Raw genomic sequence first — 6,000 nt, 5'->3', positions numbered from 1 at the left:
CTCCTCCAACCCTGCCATCATCGTCGGTGAGCTCTCTCCCCTCCCCTCCCTCTTCCTCTCCCGCGCGAGCACAACGTGCTCGACAAAATGCTCGTGTAGGAGTCGTGCTCGGTTGGCCGGCCAGGTCGGCGTGGTTGAGATCGACGCCGGCGATGACGGTGACGTAGGAGTCGTGATCGGACGACGCGCAGTAGACGTTGTAGTAGCCGCACACGTCCGGGCCGGACCAGGAGCCGGTGACGTTGAGCGGGTCGGATAGGATGGCGCGCTTCCAGGCATGCAGTGCCACATAGGCATCACGGAGGTGCTGGTTGCGGAATTCGTAGGACGGGTCCACGTACATGTCGCTGCCGTCGTCGGCATAGCTCTCGAGCAGGCGGCGGCGCTGCTGGTAATTGGGCGGTTGTTGCATATTTGATAGGGTTTTGCTCACATTGGCTTGCCAATTTTTTCTATGTAATTCAGAAGCGAGAATGAAATTTCATCGATAAATCTTTAGAATTCATGCGCTCATCTTGTTTGGAACCCCATATTCTCGAGAATTACAGAAAGAATATCGAGAGTGTAGCGTATGCAATAGCATTTGATTCTATAAAGTCGATATTAGTCATGCAAAAGAAAACAACTTTGGGGTCATACGACATAAAGTTTTGTTTTCTCAAATGCATGAAAACATGCAGATTCACATGGCTTAAGTTTGCCCCATAAACTCTGTTGACAACTGTGCTTCTAGGTAAGATGTGCCCCTCAAAAGATATTAATGATGCTCTTCTTCCCCATGGTTCAAATGAGTTGCACAAACCACGCCGCACCACAAATACTTAAATAATCATTCATAAGGGGGTTCAATTCATATTACAACCCATCACAGAGACCATGATGGGGAAGGAAGGAGTGGCAAAGATGCTGATGGTGATTAAGGTGGTGATGGCATTGGTGACACGGAGGCAGTGGCGCATGCATGGAGGTGACTCCTTGTTGTTTTCTTCCCCGGCCTTCCTTCAAGGTGTATGTGGATGGGGATGGATCTTGAGGTGGCATGGCAGCAGGGCTCCGATGTGGTGATGAAGAATGGAAAGCTTGATGTGGCGGTGGTGAAGAGGTATATGAGTTGGTGATGTCGGCTAGGGTTTTCCCACCTTAAATAGGCTCCGTAGGCCAGTTTAGTTTTTTTGGAGTCTTCCACATCGAATATGCCGGTGGACACTTCACAAAAGATGTTTGGTTTGACGCCACAGTCCCGAAAAAGGTCGGTACAGCGCTACAACCATCTCTACCATACCAATGGTCCTTAAGTTTTGACGGTACTTGTGTTGGGCGTTATTTCTTCACACGGACTCCGATTGGCGTGTTTTTGGGCTCCTTGGATTCGTATAGAAAATAGCTACAACACCATATCTTTACATATTCAGTTTGGTGTGGTTGAAAAATACAATTGATGCACAGTCCATATGGCTTGCATCTGGTCATGTATATGCATATTTTTCCTAATGCATTGAACATCCAAACCTGTCCTAATGCATTCACACTAGCACAAGGTAATTCAAATAGATGACATGCTAGCAACAACAACACCAACAACCACTAGCACTTGCACTAGCAAGCTAATGCAAGCAGTAGTGTCTAGATGAACACTTACTGAGGGGTCAGGGAATAAATTAATGCTCATGCTCACTAGTTGCTAGCAATATGGATGAATGCTCATGCTCACTGGTTGCTATATATGTGTATATGTTGTACATGGTTCTCTTTATAAATGATTTGGTCTTTAATTTTATTTGTACTTGCCGATGATTAGAATGTTTGGTCGATCACTACTCTCTGGGGTGGCGTGAGTGAACCTGGTGTGATGGCACAAATATCAATTTGTTGTGCATCCTACTTGGCTTCGCTTACGCCATACCTGAATGTTAATATTTGTTTCGACCAATAAAGTATGAGGCATATGATATCTAGTTGATACCACTTGTCTCTTTCTTCCATTTTAGTGCCGATGATTCAAATGTTTGGTCACCTGTACACTCGGGGGTGGAGCAAGCGAGCCTGGTGTGATGGCACAAATATCAATCTCTTGTGCATCCTACCTGGCCTCGCTTACTCCATCCCTGAATGTTAATATTTGTTTCGACCAATAAAGTATGAGGCATATGCTATCTAGTTGATACCACTTGGCTCTTTCTTCCATTTAGTGCCGATGATTAGAATGTTTGGTCACCTATACACTCTGGGGAGGCGCCAGCGAGCCTGGTGCTATGGCACAAATATCAATCTCTTGTGCATCCTACCTGGCCTCGCTGACGCCTTCCCGGAATGTTAATATTTATTTCGACCAACAAAATATGAGGCATTCCATTTAGTTCATACTATCTACTTGTCTCTTATTTGACTTGGCACTTCTTAATTGCATTGGTCGATGATTAGAATGTTTGGCCACTTGTACACTCTGGGGTGGGGCCAGTGAACCTGGTGTGATGGCACAAATATCAACCTCTTGTGCATCCTACTTGGCTTCACTGACCCCATCCCTGAATGTTAATATTTGTTTCGACCAACAAAGTATCAGGCATTCCATTTAGTTCATACTAGCTACTTATCTCTTATTCGAGTTGGTACGTGTTAATTGCATTGGCCTTTCTTCCATTTAGTGCCGATGATTAAGTTTTGTGGTCACTACACTTGGGGGGAGGCACCAGTGAGCCTGGTGCGATGGCACAAATATCAATCTCTTGTGTATCCTACTTGGTCTCACTGACGCCTTCTCTAAATGTTAATATTTGTTTCGACCAACAATGTATGAGGCCCTTGTCATTCCATTTGCTTTGGTATTTCAAAATTCCGATGATTAAAATGCTTGGTCACTCTTACACTCTGGGGTGGAGCCAGTGAGCCTGGTGTGATGACACAAATATCAATATCTTGTGCATCCTACCTGGCCTCACTGACTCCATCCTGGAATGTCAATATTTGTTTTGACCAACAACGTATGACGCATATGCTATCTAGTTGATACTACTTCGCTCATATTTGAGTTGGACTTATTCGTTTATTTTGGTCTTTCTTCGAGATAGCGCCGATGATTAAAATGTTTGGTCATCGTACACTTGGGGGTGGCGTAAGTGAGCCTGGTAAGATAGCACAAATATCAATCTCTTATGCATCGGACTTGGTCTCACTTACGCCATCCCTGAATGTTAATATTTGTGTTGACCAACAATGTATGAGGCATTTATTCCATTTCTCTTGTGCATCGAACTTGGTCTCACTTGGTCTCACTTTCTTCCATTTTAATCAGAGGAAGAACCGGATAAAGACCCCGATGCAAGTGAGCCTGGCGGGTAGAGAGGAGGGAGCAAAAGAGGAACCGGATGAAGACCACTTTGTATCTCGAAATGGTGAAATTTGTATGAATTAAGAGTTGTATGTAAAACATTTGACACTTGCCACTATTTATGTATATCGATCGGGCTCTAAGTAATGTGATGATGATATCTATATTATATATGTGAAATGTACATGCTATTTATATTATATCTGCATATTTCTGTATATAATATGTATAATATATGTATATTGATGTATATAACTTGTATGTGTATAGCACGCGGTACAAAATCGTGTATAATACGAGCAAATTCTGTGGCGCACTGAACAATAATTCTGTGGCGCACCTGTTTTTGTGGCGCACCGAAGCACTGGTGCGCCACAGAAACCTTAATTTTGTGGCGCATGGGCCGGTGCGCCACAGAAATCTTATTTTTGTGGCGAAGTTTCTGTGGCGCACCGCCCGTGCGCCACAGAATGTGTTTTTGGTGCACCACTAACGAGCCTTTTCCTACTAGTGGGATATGATACCACGAGAACGAGTTGAACATGTTTGTCGGCAACGAGATCGAACTAGGTATGCCGAATACCGAAAGATCAAGTCTCAAACAAACTAGGTATCGTGTAACAAAGGGAATGGGACTCGACATTGGGGTTCAAACGATAAAGATAAATTCGTGGAAGGCGTAAGGACCGTTATGGTTTTCTAGAACCCCTGATGGCCATTGATCGCAGATTCGTGTCGATCGTGTCTTCATATTTCCAAACCCGTAGGGTGGCACACTTAAGGGTATACGATGCTTTGAGATATATCCGGGGTCGTCAAAGAAAACAGAGAGAACACCAGAATTGTTCTGGAGAGCTATCGGAATAATTTCTAAGGTCAATGAATCGTTGGAGACTTAATAATATGTTTTATTATTTAATTATATGAATTAAATACTAAATAAATAAATAAAATAGGGACACCGCCCTAATTGGGCCACCATTGGGCAGCCCAAGAGGGAGGCGGTCGAGCCCCAAGGGAAGGGGTGGGCCGGCGGCCCAAACCCTAACCCTAGGGGGAGGCTGCAGCGCATGGAGGGGCGGTGGCTTGGCCCCACATCCTCTCCCCATCCCCCTATATAAAGATCCCCCTTGGGCTCTACCTCATTCATCCCCTTGGCATTTGCCATCACTCTCTCCCTCGCGTGCATGTTCCCAAGTTAGGAACGTGCATTCAGGAGATCTCAACACCATATGCATGCCGTCGTGGTGTTGGTATATCAGTACAGATCTTCTTCTTCCGCCGCTTCGCTGGACCGGAGCCCGGGGGACATCTATACACCGTATGTGTGTAAAACTGCGGAGGGGCGACACTTGCAGCGCTTCATTTTTTGCACGTCTTCACGATATTGAGATCGGTGTTGACGTACACCTTCATCGACAACATTCATCGTGAACGTAAATCTTTTGGTCTTCAAGGGTATGAACACCGAACCCCCTCATTACTTTTCATCCATCTACATAGAATAGATCTTGGGCCGTAGGAAAAACTTTGTTTTCTGCAACTGAACCCTACAGTGGTATTAGAGCAATCTATGCGTAGATGTATTTGTACGGTTAGAACACATAGATATCTATGTGGGCATTTATTCTTTAATTGTTACCCTCTCGTGTGTACTTGCTCATTATTATGGCATTGTTTGTTGAAGCGGCCCCGACCGAACTCACACGTACACTTACGCGCAATTGGTTCCGTACTTGACATATGGCTTGTACCATATAAGCGGCTAGGGGGTGTCAGTCTCTCTTACTTTAGTGGTGTGGCATTTGCAACGGGAGGCCCTCAACAAGGGATTGAAATCGACAATTAGTTAGTGGTTCTGAAGTTCGTAGGTAATGAATGGTTCTTCCGCGACAGCCCTAACAGCCACATAAAACTTGCAAACGATAAAAGTAGAGGTGTATAACTTCGTTTTGGAGAGGGCACATGATATGGTATGGTCGAGATAGGTTTATGAATTGTTTGAAGGCTACCGATGAGGAGGCACCGTGGACCTTGGTGCCGTACCGGAGCGCACGACAGAGATCAAGGCGGGAGGACGTCCATATCATGTCACCATTTAATTTCATGTGATGTTATTATTTTATCTTATGTAGCTTATATTTGATATACGACGGTGGCATTATAAGATGACCCCTCAATGAAATACCAACATTATTGTTCTCCCATAGCGCGCACCACCAAGACAGCTCACCGGTGTGAAGCAGGCCGTGACGATCGGGTGCTAAAAATGCCGACGTTCATATACCGTGGGTGTAAGACATGTTGCACTACATAAACACTAAGGTTACTTTGGTTAGCCTAGCATGTGTAGACATGACCTCGAAACACAAGTGACCGAAGATTAAGCATGATTCGTATGGAGGATACGACTGATATGTTGATGTCTGAAATGTATCTACTTTTGCAAGTACCTTGCTCGATGATTTGCTCCAGAATCTCACCATACATGAGTCAAACTGCTGAATCTAACGCTGTTTTTAGCAAAAGTCTTCTCTTAAAATCGAGAAAAATGTTACGAAAGTTTTTCACCAAAATAAGGGGTATAGAGCTTTGGAATCACACGAGAGTGGTCATGAAGCCCAAAAGAGCACCAGTGGCACGCCCACCTCCACAGGGCGCGTCACCTGGGC

This window comes from Lolium rigidum, chromosome 4 (genome assembly GCF_022539505.1).
Source record: "Lolium rigidum isolate FL_2022 chromosome 4, APGP_CSIRO_Lrig_0.1, whole genome shotgun sequence".
NCBI classification, from domain to species: Eukaryota; Viridiplantae; Streptophyta; class Magnoliopsida; order Poales; family Poaceae; genus Lolium; species Lolium rigidum.
Note: the sequence above shows the minus strand (reverse complement) of the source record.